This window comes from Phocoena phocoena, chromosome 1 (assembly GCF_963924675.1).
Source record: "Phocoena phocoena chromosome 1, mPhoPho1.1, whole genome shotgun sequence".
In the NCBI taxonomy this organism is placed as follows: Eukaryota; Metazoa; Chordata; class Mammalia; order Artiodactyla; family Phocoenidae; genus Phocoena; species Phocoena phocoena.
Genome location: NC_089219.1, coordinates 42,528,312 through 42,544,505, shown reverse-complemented (window position 1 = coordinate 42,544,505; position 16,194 = coordinate 42,528,312). Strand labels below are relative to the sequence as shown.

At 37.5% G+C, this 16,194-nt stretch overlaps 1 pseudogene; it reads right to left on the bottom strand.

Moving 5' to 3' along the window:
• Window positions 1-9,822: 9,822 nt before the first annotated feature.
• On the bottom strand, window positions 9,823-10,390 carry LOC136126847 (ras-related protein R-Ras2 pseudogene; annotated as a pseudogene).
• Window positions 10,391-16,194: the final 5,804 nt, after the last annotated feature.

Genomic DNA, 16,194 nt, shown 5'->3' with positions numbered 1-16,194 from the left:
CCCTTAACTTCATATTTCTTTATCTGGAAACTTACTGTGCCCAACGTTACACACCGGGTATATGGCAGAGGTGGAATTCAAATTCAGAATGCCTGGCCTTACGTGGCCCTGACCTGCCCTCACCCTCACACAGACATTCTGAAAAAGCCCAGCAACCCTCTAATTTGGGAGTACATTCAGATAACCTCAGGTTTCCCCAGCTGAATCCTATCACCTTTGAATACCAATTTGAAATTTCTATGAGAAAAAGAATTTGACTCAACTTGGACCAGGTGTGAACTCTGATCTGTTCCGCTGTAGTCAAAAGGATGCTGAGGAGGGGTCACCTAATACAGCCATTGCCAACAAACCCCTAAAGAAAGGGCTGAAGCTGGGTGAGATTTCAAAGAAGGGGCAAAGGGCTTGGCAGTCACATAGAAACACATTTACTGTACCGGCATTTCTCCTCCTTTGAGAAGGGGGATTTTCTGTCTCCCTCCCCAGAAAGGTCCTCACTGCAGTACCATACCACTATAATCCATGTCTCTGCCATCTCACAACCTCCTGCCAAATGTCTGCCCTCTTCACTTCCCCATACACAGCAGGGATAATCCTGAAAGTTCTCACCTGAGGCAAACGAGAATGTCAAAATGAAAAGGGCATCTTCTTCAGTCTTTGTGACTGAGGACAGTGATTGACTTTCTGGGTCAATAAATATCTTAGGATAATTCAACAGTAGCTGATTCCTCTCCATGTTTGAGACGGTCACTGTTGTCCCCTTCAAATCTGGATCCCAGCAGCAGGTTTTGGCCTAAGATTCTGAAAACTTGATACTGTTGACTACATCATTCAAACTTTGTATCCAAGACACTATTTTAACATTTTGAAAAATGAAAAATTACAAAATTTCTCTCAAAAGTAGTTGGTTAAAGAAAATAACCATTATTAGCCTTCTTGAAAAGTATTCAAAATGGAAAATTAATGTGGCAGTTCTTTAACACATGTTCCTTTCTTTTGTTAATGTAGACACACACCTCTTATGAAGACCAGCTATGGAAGTTTGAACTATGAAACTAGAAACATAAGACTAAATAAATCAAAAGGTTATAGAAGCATATGGAATTTTTAAATGCCTAAATCCTTTTTGGACAAATCAAAGAGTGCTTTCATCTCAATCCTTTGTTTTCTTCCCACCCTGAAAGATCGACAGTTTCTTTGCTTAAAAGTATTGATTGAAGTGTTTTTTAAAAGAATATTTTCAAGATTTTACTTTCTGTTATTTTCAGTATTCTTAAAAGTTTTAAAATATTTTCTGTCTTTAACATGGCAAAATAAAGATTGATCTTTAACTTGCCTTATAAATAGAATGTTAATAATGGTTATTTCTAATTAAACTCTAAACTTTTTTAGAAATAAAAACGATCTCTAAATCCTAATTCAGCAAGCATTTTCCTTTTCTTCCCAATCTTTTCAAGGCTTTATATGCTATGATTTTGTATAATGATAATCCTGGTGAATATAAAATGTTAAGTTGTACCTTTCCCCCTTGATGACAGCAATAACAACAACAATAATGGTGCTTTCTTTTGCAGAAGTTTATTTGCCTGGGCACAGTCATTATAAATATTACTTCTAAGTATTTCAGGTATTGCTATCATGTCTCATACTCTTTCATATGGAAGCATTTTGATTTGTATTATTTAAGATGAGTATTATTTTAACAAACATTCTTTTGTTCATTATTATTCATATTTCTGAGAGTGAAGATAGCATCTACATCCTGCCAAAGTAATGCCAAAAGTCAACGCAACAAGCATCTGAAAAGTAATAATACATTTCTAGTTCCAATAGGTAAACAATTTAAACAGTATTACTTTAATAAAGAAAAACTGGCATTTCTCTTAGAAAATAAATGTCTTAGGAAATAAATGTTTCACACAAAAAATTAACAAATGAAACTCTTTTAGGAAGAAAGAGGTAAATATACAATTGAATCCTATCTTAATGGTAGATGTGGAGAAGGAATAATTTTATTTAAGGTTAAGCCTAAGCCAAAAATTGAATGTACTCAAATTACCCTTTAAAATGCTAAGTCAAGTACTGTATACACCACTCTTTTTTTGTATACAATCCTATAGAATATCAATGTATAAGACATGTATCAAATATGAAGAATATAATTCCAACAGGACTTGGAAATTTAAAAATTTAGGTACTCCACTGTTTGGAAGACTACAAGTTAGTGAAGATTCCAACTTGTTGTTCTTCCTATAACTGATTTTATCAGTTCCTCTTTTCACCATCCAGGAAATCATACAACTTATTTTCTTTTCTTTTTTTTAAAACTTATTTTATTTTTGGCTGTGTTGGGTTTTCGTTGCTGCGTGCAGGCTTTTCTCTGGTTGCAGCGACTGGGGGCTACTCTTTGTTGTGGTGTGCAGGCTTCTCATTGCAGTGGCTTCTCTTGTTGTGGAGAAGGGCTCTAGGCACGTGGGCTTCAGTAGCTGTGGCATACGGGCTCAGTAGTTGTGGCTCACGGGCTCCAGAACACAGGCTCAGTAGTTGTGGCGCATAAGCTTAGTCGCTCCACGGCATGTGGGATCTTCCCGGACCAGGGCTCGAACCCGTGTCCCTTGCATTGGCAGGCGGATTCTTAACCACTGCGCCGCCAGGGAAGCCCACAACTTATTTTCAATGCAACTGCATATGCTACTATTTTGTTTGATTTCTATGAAAAAATTTGTTATGTTTCAAAATCTCTTGTTTGCTTAATTTAGTAAGTTAAATGCCACTTTCATTTTTATTGATCTAGCTTTTGTATGTGTGTGTGTAAGAATAACACCAGCAAAGAGAGAAGCATGTTGGTAAAATCCTAATAAGAATAGTGTTGCCGGGCTTCCTGGTGGCGCAGTGGTTGAGAGTCCGCCTGCCGATGCAGGGGACACAGGTTCGTGCCCCAGTCCAGGAAGATCTCACATGCCGCGGAGCTGCTGGGCCCATGAGCCATGGCCGCTGAGCCTGCGCGTCTGGAGCCCGTGCTCCGCAACGGGAGAGGCCACAACAGTGAGAGGCCCGCGTACCAAAAAGAATAGTGTTGCCAAAACTGGAACAAAGACTCTTTTGTGTTTTTGAATAGAAGAGCTAAAAAATAAGAATCTAAAACAATAATTATTTTCCCTCGGAAATTAGAAACCCTGCAAATGAAGCATAATTCTAAAAATGCAGGAGTTACAAAAATAATCAGACTTAACACTCAAAAATACATCTTTAGCAGTTTCCAGGAAAGGAACAAAGTATTTTAATACTTGATATACCTATCTGAGAAGACATAAACCAGCGGGCAAGTTTAGATCTCCTTAAGAATATTGGTTTCCTGGGATTTTCTTTGTCACTTTGTTTTGTTAAAGCACACAATGTCATTTATGACAATCTAAATTTAGGAAAAATGAAATAGTATTTATCCTTTAAAATGAAAACTTTCTATATCTTGAATTTTAAAAATTTCAATTTTGACTTTGGGTATAGAAAAACATTTCCATACTCTTCTATTGTTTTCTTTCCAAAACATCTTTCTCTTTTAAAAAATATTTTATGTCACCTATTGCCTATAGAATCGTAGCATTCAACGCTGTCCACAGTGTGGCTGCAATCTATTTTTCCAGTCTTATCTCCCATCCTTCTGTCCCTTACCATACTCTGGCTCATGCCACATTAGACTACAACTTAATCTTCAAACAAGCTTCCTGTTCCCTTTGCTGCGTAATGTTGACTCTTCTGCCTGTGTTGCTCTTCTCCTACTTCACTGCCAAGTAAAACACTGGTCATAGATCAAGATTCAGCTCAGATTGCTTCTATTATACTAGAGCAAGTCCTTAAACGATTTCCCTGCAGTCCATCTTGCATATCACTTCTAAGCCAATCTTATTAAAACTATTGTTTTCTCCTTTTATTATCAGCTACCAACCAGCTGGGGCTTCTAGTTCAAGATGGTAAACTAAATAATTATGTTATAGATGTGAGAAATACAGCATTCCTAAATACTTCAACATGTGACTCTTAAGCATGAGGACATTCTCTTACATTATCACAATAAAATTATCACACATGAAATTTAACATTGATACATTATTATAGTTTATATTCAAATTTCCCCAACTGTCCTGATAATATTCTTTATAGTTCTGTGTATGTGTTTATGTGTGTGTGATGTGCGTGTGTGTGTGTGTGTGTGTGTGAGAGAGAGAGAGAGAGAGAGAGAGAGATCTAGGATCCAATCAGGTATCATGTTAGTTGACATGTTTCTTTATTCTTATTTAATAAAGAACAATTCCCTAGCCTTTCACTAGTCTTTCACGACATTGCCATTCTTGAAGAATCCAGACCAATTGTATTATAGAGTATCCTTTAATTTGGATTTATTTTATTGTCTTCTCATGATTACACTCAGATTATTTTGGAGGGGCGTCAAGAATACTATATAGGAATTGCTGTGTCCTCCTCTGTACAAACCTATCTGGAGGCAAACAATGTCAATTGGTCCCATTTGGGGTGATATAATTTTGATCACTTGGTTTGCTCATTTTTAGGTTTTTTTCATTGTAAAAGTACTTCTCCCCTTTTTATACATAATCTGTGAGTGATTCTTTGAGACTGAGAATCTCATGTTCTCAACGATCTTAAACCTAATGTTTTAGTGTAATTGACTTGTTGCATAAAACAATTATTGCTAAAAAGTTTGCAAAATGGTGATGTCCTAAGTTTATCATTCTTTCTGCATTTATTACTTGGTTTTCTGTCATGATCTCCTTTAAATTTTTAAAAAGTTAACAGTGTGAACTCATGAATTCTTTTTTATTCAATACGTTATAGCCTATTATTATTCATTTTGATTTCAAATTTTCCTGAATTTGACCAGTGGGAGCCCCTACAATCTGGCTCAGGTATCCATTTGTCCTGGTCCCATCAATTTATGAGTACTTCATTACTTTAGGCGCAAGAAAATGTTCCAGGTTCATTTTTTACTTTCCTTGCCCCAGCCCTAGAAGTAGCCACTTCTTCAAGGAATGTTGTTTCCATTGAGTGAAGAATAGTTTTTAGAAACCAATATCTGGGCGTTAACTGTGCTTGCTGTGCTTGGAATGAGGTATCAGTATTAACATATACAGTATGAACATATATAGTATGAATATGCTAATACTAATAATAGTATTAGAGGTATCAGTGTAAATAAATAAATACCCACACAAACACACAATACATATACATACATATGGATACCTCTAATTCCCACCCAATACCACACAACATGGTTTTTTAATTTTCTTCTGTGGTCCTAATCTGCATGAAGATTAGCTAAGGTCCCACTAAAGAAGTGACATTTGAAATGAAATCAGAATAATATTTAGAAGCCAGCCATGCAAAACTCTAGAAGCAGATCATTAAAAGCAGAGGGAACAACACAGAGGCCTGAGGCAGAAATAAGTGTGATATATTTGAGAAGCAGAATAGCCAGAGTGGCTGGAACATACTAAGCTACAGGAAGGTGGTTTGAAATGAAGTCAATGAGGTAGGCAGTAATAGTTGCCTCATATAATGCTGTAAAGGATATGGTAAGGAGTTGGGAATTAATTTCAGCACAATAGAAAGACACTGAAAGTTTTTGAGAAGGTGATTGCGATAATCCAATTTATGTTTCAAAATATTACTCTGGATGTTGTATAGAGAATAAATTGTTCAAGGACAAGGGAAATAAAGCAGGGAGATATTTATAAGACTTGCAGTAATGTAGGCAAGATGAAATGATGAATTAGAGTAGCAACAGATGAGATACAAGAGAATATCTTGAGATAAACTTTGAAGGTAGAACTAATTGGACTAAATCTGTATTCTCAAATGGTTATTATACATCTACTATGTGCTATGCATTGTGCTAAGTCCTGGGGATAGAAACACTAAAAAGAGATACGCCCTACTTTTAATGAGCTCATAATTTGGCAGTGGGGATAGATACACAAATAAATTGTATGTGTGATAAGAGATCAATTTTAGTTCTAGAACCCGAAGCCATACAAGGGTACACTTTATAAATGTCATGGGACTGTTGTACATGGTCAGTAAAGTGACAGTGTGCAATACCACTTAGTATCTCAAATCAGGAACATACTTTTGAATTGCCTAAATACAATCTGTAGAATTAAAAACAAAATAATAAGCCATCCACAGTTATATTGTCAAATAAAAGTTCTACACTTACTACTTGATACAACAGTAAATATCTAGAAGGGGATATTGAAAGTGATTTCAGATTCTCATCCTGTTGTACTCTATTGGGGAGGTTTCTTGAGTAGTAGGTGACTGGCCAAAGGTGGGTACAACAAGGACCAGAATAACAAGTAAAGTTCTATCACAGTTTCTGTAGTTTTCACTTTTTTGTCTTTGTCAGTTAAAAATGAACAGTGGGAATTAAATATTTATATTTACATATACACAAGGTATGCTGTGAAAACATGTTTGCTTACAAACATAAAAATACTTATTAACTAGTTTGATAAGAAAATAATCTATAAAAGTATATAGCAAAAATATTAATAATCTCTGACCCTGGAAAGATCAATTCTATATTTAATATTACAAACAAAACCAGTTTGGGGTTTTTTGAATTCCTTATCTAGAAATGATTGAAAAGAAAGGCAGAAAAAATTATTTTTAGTCTCAACATGGCTTTGAAAAGATTAAATTAAAAAAACAAGAACGGGACTTCCCTGGTGGCGCAGTGGTTAAGAATATGCCTGCTAATGCAGGGGACACAGGTTTGATCCCTAGTCTGGGAAGATCCCACATGCTGCAGAGCAACTAAGTCCATGTGCCACAACTGCTGAAGCCCATGTGCCTAGAGCCCGTGGTCTGCAACAAGAGAAGCCACCGCAGCGAGAAGCCCGCACACCGCAATGAAGAGTGGCCCCTGCTCGCCACAACTAGAGAAAGCCTGTGTGCAGCAACTAAGACCCAACACAGCCAAAAATAAATAAATTTATTTTAAAAAAACAAGAACATTGAAACACCCAAGTCCAGAATGAGTCCAAATACTTGACCACACAGAATATTATCATCTTTAGGAGTAGGAGTAATAATAAAGGCCTTACAAGCAGTTTTTCATCTGCAAATACAGTAGACATTTTGGTATTTTGGCCACTGGCAAACAAAGGCTGTAGCATCAGCAAAGTTTTGAGTTGCCTCACTTTTGTGGATTCAATTCAATATATTTAAGGTTAACTAAAGTTGACATCAAAACTTTCAGACAGGGCTTCCCTGGTGGCTCAGTTGTTGAGATTCTGCCTGCCAATGCAGGGGACATGGGTTCGTGCCCCGGTCTGGGAGGCTCCCACATGCTGCGGAGAGGCTGGGCCCGTGAGCCATGGCCGCTGAGCCTGCGCGTCCGGAGCCTGTGGCCTGTGCTTTGCAACGGGAGAGGCCACAACAGTGAGAGGCCCGCATACAGCAAAAAAAAAAAAAAAAAAAAAGAAGCTTTCAGACAGGCAAAAATTCATATTTTATTTTTTTATTGGGGTATGGTTGTTTTACAATGTTGTGTTAGTTTCTACTGTACAGAGAAGTGGAGTTCCCTGTGCTATACAGCAGGTTCTCATTAGTTATCTATTTTATACGTATTTGTGTATATATATCAATCCCAATCTCCCAATTCATCCCACCCCCCACTTTCCCCACTTAGTGTCCATATGTTTGTTCTCTACATCTGTGTCTCTATTTCTGCCTTGCAAACCGGTTCACCTGTACCATTTTTCTAGATTCCACATATATGCGTTAATATATGATATTTGTTTTTCTCTTTCTGACTTACAAAAATTCACATTTTAAATAAACTCCCTATGATTCTATTTAGAATAACAGTAGGCAATGATTTTAGAAGATAAAAATTATTTCACAACCTATGACTTCAGCTTGGCAAACAGCTTAGGTTCCAAAATGGATCCATTTCTACTAAAATAAAAGCCCTTACAAAAGAATATGTTTGTGTACATAGAAACATATTTAAAAGGAATCAGATAACTTTTAAAATATTGTATATATATATTTATTTATTTTAATCAAGTTATATGTGACATGCAATAATATATTAGTTTCAGATATGTGTTTCAATATTTTTATACATTATGAAATAATCACCACAATAAGCCCAGTTACCATCTGTCACCATGCAAAGTTGTTACAATATTATTACCTATATTCCCTATGTGTACATTACATACTGTGACTTATTTATTTTATAGCTGGAATTTTGTACCTCTTAATCTCCTTCACCTATTTCACCCATCCTTCCACTCCCTTCCCCTCTGGCAACCACCAGTTTTTCCTCTGTATCTATGAGTCTGTTTCTGTTTTGTTTTGTTTGTTCATCTGTTTCATTTTTTAGATTCCACATATGAGTGAAATCATAAAGTATCTGTCTTTCTCTGACTTATTTCACTAAACATAATACCCTCCATGTCCATCCATATTGTCACAAATGGCAAGATTTCATTCTTTTTTATGGCTGAGTAGTATTCTATTACATATATATATATATATATATATATATATATATATATGCATGCCATATCTTCTTTACCTATTCATCTATTGATGTGCACTTAAGTTGCTTCTATATCTTCGCTATTGTAAATAATGTTGCAATGATCACTGCAGTGCACGTATCTTTTTGAATTGGCGTTTTTGTTTTCTTCAGATATATATCCAGGAGTGGAATTGCTGGATCATATGGTAGTTCTTTTCTTCGTTTTTTGAGAATCCTCCACTCTGTTTTCCATAGTGGTTACTCCAATTTACAGTCCTACCAACCTTGCATGAGGGTGCCCTTTTCTCCACATCCTCACCAACACTTGTTGTTTCTTGTCCTTTTTTTTTTTTCGCGGTACGCAGGCCTCTCCCGCCGCGGCCTCTCCCGCCGCAGAGCACAGGCCCTGGACCCGCAGGCCCAGTGGCCATGGCCCACGGGCCCAGCCGCTACGCAGCACGTGGGACCCTCCTGGACCGGGGCACAAACCCGTGTCCCCTGCATTGGCAGGCGGACTCCCAACTACTGCGCCACCAGGGAAGCCCTCTTGTCCTTTTGATAACAGCCATTCTGATAGGTGTGAGGTGGTGTCTCATTGTGGTTTTGATTTGCATTTCCTGGATGATTAGTTATGTTTACCACCTTTTCAGGTGCTTGTTGGCCTTCTGTATGTCTCCTTTGAAAAATTCCTATTCAGGTCTTCTGCCCATTTTTTAATCAAACTGTTTGGGCTTTTTTGATATTGAGTTGCATGAGCTCTTTGCATATCAACCCCTTATGGAACATATCTTTTGAAAATATCTTCTCCCATTCATTAGGTTGCCTTTTCACTTTGTTGGTGGTTTCCTTTGATATGCAAAAGCTTTTTAGTTTGATGTAGTCCCACGTGTTTATTTTTGCTTTTGTTTCCCTTGCCTAAGGAGACATATCCAAAAAAACTTTGCTAAGACTGATGTCAAAGAGTGTACCACCTATATTTTCTTCTAGGACTTTTATGGTTTCAGGTCTTACATTTAAGTCTTCAATTCATTTGAGTTCATTTTATATATGGAATCCGCTAATTTTTGAAGCATCCTTAGTGTTTCCTTTAAATCTGTCTTGAAATGACCATAAGATTAGCTTCATGGAAAGGATTAACCAGCTTCTTGGTCTAAGGCTACCAGGATCATTTGTCTAAGGCTAGAAAGGTACCAACATGATGTAAACTGTAAGGAGAGAAGGAAAAGATGCAGGCTTTTCCTGGCAGTGGGTAGCTAAAACTCAAATAATTCTTAGAAAATGACACAATGGCAGCTTTTCTTGTCTTTTTCTTTCCTCGTTGGTGAAGAAAGACATTCCCACTCTTGAAATTTCCTTATAACCCAGACAAGTTCATGGAAACCTTGATCTACGTTCATCCTAATCTTTGCTGACACCCCCACAGTATGTTACCTTAAGTTGTGGGTTAACTGCTATTCTTCCTACATTACCTGTCTATGATGATCCAGGTCTGCTTTATTACCAATTAAAATCATTGGAACTCATCATGATCCTTTACTCTGAGAGTCTGTCTTTGAAACTCACAGATTCCTTCAAAACTGCCTCTATGTATGTCTGAAAAGAGCAATAGGAAACCCTCATCAGTTCTCAGGAACTGTTCTCTTATAGCTCCAAACTTCTTGTCCTATTGTATCCAGAACATCTAACTGGGCTGCTCTGTCATCTATCACACACACACAAAGCAGATGGTTGGCTCACAGTCTGTTACAAAAGAGGACTGTATGAGTCGGATGGGGAGCGCCAACTTGCCCAAGCTACCCCACCATCCACCACCAACTGGTACTTCTGGCCAGAGCCGTTAGGTCAGTGCACCACCACCACCAGGATGCTCAGAGTCCAGCCTGGCCACTGAGCTGCCACCTGACCTAGGTCTAGCTCTGGGTACATGTGGGGCCCGCAGGCGTCCAGGGCCTGGTGGCTTCGCAGCACTCCTGGGGCTGGCTGGTCAGGCCCAAGGGGTGGAGAAGTGGGGTGACCTCAGGGGCCAGGAGCGTCAGGGGCCAGGGTCTTGCTCCTCTACACCTCTCTGTAGCACCTACCCACAACTAATTTCAATATATGTGTGATGAACAGATAATAATAGGGTTAACAATAATAACAACTGAATTCAGTACTAGATAAAATGTCAGTACAAAGGAAGAAGGAATTGACTGTGCCAGATTCAGTGAGTGGTTATTGAAGTATTCATAAAGGATACAGAGAGCTGTGCCTTTCTTTTTCCCATTGAGATATAATTGACATATTACATTGCGTAATATTAAGGTGTACAACATGTTGACTTGATACACTTCTATATTGCAAAATGATTACCATCATGGCAATAGCTAATACCTCTGTCATCTCACATACTACCATTTCTTTTTTTGTTAAATTTGTTTATTTTTGGCTGCATTGGGTCTTCGTTGCTGCACATGGGTTTTCTCTCCTTGTGGGGAGCGGGGACTGCTCTTTGTTGTGGTGCGCGGGCTTCTCATTGCCATGGCTTTTCCTGTTGTGGAGCTTGGGCTCTAGGCGTGCAGGTTTCAGTAGCTGTGGCACTTGGACTTCAGTAGTTGTGGCTCGCAGGCTCTAGAGTGCAGGCTTAGTAGTTGTGGTGCACAGGCTTAGTTGCTCCGTGGCATGTGGGATCTTCCTGGACCAGGGATCAAACCCGTGTCCTCTGCATTGGCAGGCGGATTCTTAACCACTGAGCCACCAGGGGAGTCCCTACCATTTCTTTTTTATGGTGAGAATGTTGACAATCTCTCTTAGCAACTTTCAAGTATGTAATACAAATTATTAACTATAATCACCATGCTGTACATTAGATCCCCCAAACTTATTCTTCTTTTAACTGGAAGTTTTTACCCTCTGACCACAGAGAGCTATCTTTTTTTTTTTTTTTGCGGTACGCGGGCCTCTCACTGTTGTGGCCTCTCCCGTTGCCGAGCACAGGCTCCGGATGTGCAGGTTCAGCGGCCATGGCTCACGGGCCTAGCAGCTCCGTGGCATGTGGGAATCTTCCTGCACTGGGGCACGAATCCGTGTCCCCTGCATCAGCAGGCGGACTCTCAACCACTGCGCCACCAGGGAAGCCCAAGAGCTATCTTTTAAAGGCTAAAGGAGTGGGGAGTAAAATAAGCATAGGTGCATGAAACAGCCTGATGAATTCCAGGACTGCTTAGCATGACAGGAACCTAGAGTTTAAGAATGGGATTAGTGTCAGATGGAAGCAATCGAGGGGTTTTAAGTGAGGAGAGATAATGTTATATTTGCATTTATGAAATATCACTCTGGCTTTATAAGGAAGAAGATAGATTTGAGGAATGCAAAACCAGAGTTAGGAGGGACTTAACACTTTCAGCCATGAGGTAGTAACAGGGACTAGATTTACCTTTCCACTTAACTAGAAAACCAGACAAAATATGTGAAACAATGTTTCAGACATTGGGCAACAGGCCTTGCAAGACTGTGAACCCTGAGAAATGGGAAATTAATGAAGCAAACCCCTTGATTTCCTCAACTTATTCCCTGGAGGAAGTTTCTACACTGTAGTGGAGGCAAGGGAAATTCAGAGTCTGGTGGTCTTGCTGGGTTGAGGAGATAGATACTGGAGCTTTTGGAGGGGAAGGCAGCTATTACTAGCCAAGCAGAGTGCCAGAGAGGAGGGAACTGCACAAAGAAAGAGCTTTGGAGATCTGCAGAGCGTTCCCCCTGAGTCTTTTGATGAGCATTACTTTGTGAACGCAAATGAGGACACTATTTGATGCTGGGGAAAGTCTGTTAGAAAGCAGTAGGCCAACAAATTCCCACATTCACCTAGGGCTGGGAATATTTTGTGTGCAAAGCTGGAGTGGGGGGGCATCATAAAACACAAGGCATTAGATAGAGTTCTCAGAAGAGGAATGTCTTAGTTGTGGAGCTTTATTAGGACTAGAGTAAAGGCTCATCTGGATGCAACCTAACAAATCTTTTTTTCTTTTTTTGAGAAAATATCAATATTTGTTTACTTTGGGAATTCACATATGACTTTTTATTATAATTTTTATGGTACTATTCTGTATTTTAAAACACAAAAACAAGCAAACCAGATGAGATTGTTTTTCCCAAAGAGCACAAGTTTGTTATCTTTTTTATTTTTTTAAATCTATAGGTTGCTGATGAAGATATTATCATGATATTCAGTGAGCATCTAACAGTTTCTTGAAGCCATAGAATTTAATGGAACAGCTTTGGGAGATGTTTTGTTTTGTTTCCAGCTTTATTGAATTGAATATATTATATAATATATATATATATATCATATACATGTAATATATATTATATATCATATTCAAATATAATAGAATATATTATAATTTAATAATTATTGAATATAATTATTGAAAACAATTTTAATATAATAAAATTGTATGTAGTTAACAAACAGCTTATGGAGCTCAATATCAAAAAAACAAGCACTCCCAACTAAAAAATGGGCGGAAGACCTAAATAGACATTTCACCAAAGAAGACATACAGATGGCCAACAAACACATGAAAAGATGCTCAACATCACCAATTATTAGAGAAATGAAAATCAAAACTACAATGAGGTATCACCTAACACCGGTCAGAATGGTCATTATCAAAAAATCTAGAAACAATAAATGCTGGAAAGGGTGTGGTGAAAAGGGAACCCTCCTGCACTGTTGGTGGGAATGTAAATTGATACAACCACTATGGAGAACAGTATGGAGGTTCCTTAAAAATTTTTAAATAGAACTACCATATGAACCAGCAATCCCACTACTGTGCATATACCCTGAGAAAACCATAATTCTAAAAGAGAGACATGTACCACAATGTTCATTGCAGCACTATTACAATAGCCAGGACATGGAAGCAACCTAAATGTCCATCGACAGATGAATGGATAAAGTAGATGTGGCACATATATACAATGGAATATTACTCAGCCATAAAAAGAAACGAAACTGAGTTATTTGCAGGGAGATGGATGGACCTAGAGTCTGTCATACAGAGTGAAGTAAGTCAGAAAGAGAAAAACAAATACCATATGCTAACACATATATATGGTATCTAAAAAAAAAATGGTACTGATGAACCTAGTGGCAGGGCAGGAATAAAGACGTAGACATAGACAATGGACTTGAGGACACAGGGTGGGGAGGGGGAAGCTGGGGTAAAGTGAGAGTAGCATCGACATATATACACTACCAAATGTAAAATAGCTAGTGGGAAGCAGCAGCATAGCACAGGGAGATCAGCTTGGTGCTTTGTGACCGCCTAGAGGGGTGGGATAGGGAGGGAGAGAGGGAGGCTCAAGAGGGAGGGGATATGGTGATATATGTATGCATATGGTTGATTCACTTCATTGTGGAAACTAACACAGTATTGTGAAGCAATTATACTCCAATAAAGATCTATTGAAAACTGTATATATTTAAAGTGTATATGGTAGATTTGACATATGAATATTGATACATTGTGAAATATTTACCACAATTAATTTAATCAACGTGTCCATCACCTTAATATTTACCCTTTTTTGAGTATGTATGGGGGAAAGCTTAAGATCTTCTCTCTTAGCAAATTTCAAGTATACAATGCAGTATTATTAACTACAGTCACCATGCTGTACATTAGATTTTTAGAGCTTATTCACCTTATAACTGAAAGTTTGTACCTTTTGACCAACATTTCACCATTTCCCCAATCCTTGGCAACTGCCATTCTACTCTCTCTTTCTATAAATGTGACTTTTTTTCTTTAGAGTCCAAGTATAAGTGATACCACACAGTAATTGGATTTCTCTACCTGGCCTATTTCACTTAGCATAATGGCCTCCAGGTTCATCCATGTTGTGGCAAATGGCAAGATTTTATTATTTTTTGTAACTGAATAATATTCCATTATCGTGTGTGTGTGTATATATATATATGTATATATACACCATATTTTCTTTGTCCATTCATTCATTAATGAGTACTTAGGTTGTTTCCATATCTTGGCTATTGTAAATAATGCTGCAGTGAACATGGAGGCACAGATAGCTCTTCAAGACATTTATTTTTGGATATATATCCAGAATTGGGATTGTTGGATCATGTGGTAGTTCTACTTTTAATTTTTTGAGGAAACTACATGCTGTTTTCCATAATGGCTGTAATAATTTACATTATTATTACTCCACCAATAGCACATGAGTTCTCTATTCTCCATATCTTCACCAACATTTTTTTTGTGTTGTTTTTTTGATAATAGCCCTTCTAATAGGAGTGAGGTGATATCTCACTGTGGTTTTGACTTGCATTTTCCTGATGATTAGTGATGCTGAGCATCTTTTCATGTACCATTGGCCATTTGTGTGTCTTCTTTGGAAAAATGCCTATTCAGGTCCTTTGCTAATTTTTAAATTCTGATTATTTGTTTTTTGCTATTGAGTTATATTAGTTCCTTATATATATTTAGATATTTATCTCTTATTAGATATATGGTTTGCAAATATTTTCTCCCATTCCACAGGTTGTCTTTTCATTTTGTTATTGGTTTCTTTTGCTGTGCAAAATCCTTTTCATTTGATGTAGCGTCACTTGTTTGCTTTTGCTTTTGTTGCCTGTGCTTTTGGTGTCAAATACAAAATACCATTGCCAAGACCAACATTAAAGAATTTTTTCCCTGTGTTTTCTTCTAGGAGTTTTGACAGTTTCCAGTCTTACACTAAGTCTTTAATCTGTGTGAGTGGTGTAAGATAGAGGTCTGGTTTCATTCTTTAGCATGTGAATATCCAGTTTTCCCAACAGTATTCATTAAAGAGACTATCCTTTCCCCATTTTATGTTCTTTGTGCCTTTGTCAATGATTAGTTGGTGGGCTCATTTGTGGCTTCTCTATTTCATTCCATTGTTCTAAGTGTCTGTTTTTATGCCAGTACTATAGTGTCTTGATTACTATAGCTTTGTAATATAATTTGACATCAGGAAGTGTGATACCTCCACCTTTGTTTTTCTTTCTTAAGATTGATTTGGCTATTTAGAGTCTTTTGTGGTTCCATATAAATTTTAGGGTTTTTTTTCTGTGTCTGTGAAAAATGCCATTGGAATTTTAATAAAGATTACATTGAATCTGTAGATCACTTTGGGGAGCATGGGTGTTTTATTGATATTAATTCTTCCAATCCATTTGTGTCTTGTTCAGTTTTTTTCATCAGCGTCTTACAGTTTTCAGTGTACAAGACTTTCACCTCCTTGGTCACGTTTATTCCTAAGTATTTTATTGTCTTTAATGTGACTGTAAATGGAACTGCTTTCTTAATGTCTCTTTCAGATAGTTTATCGTTAGCATATCAAAATGCAAGTGATTTTTGTATGTTGATTTTATATCCTGCAACTTTACTGAATCTTTTTTTAGTTCTAACAGTTTTTTTGGTAGTCTTTAGGGTTTTCTATATATAATATCATGTCATCTACAAATAGAGACAATTTCACTCTTCCTTTCCCATTTGGATAACTTTATTTCTTTTTCTTGCCTCATTTCTCTGGCCAGGACTTCTAGACCTATGCTGAATAAAAGTGGTGAGAGTGGGCATCATTGTGTTATTCCTGATCTTACAGTAAAAGCTTTC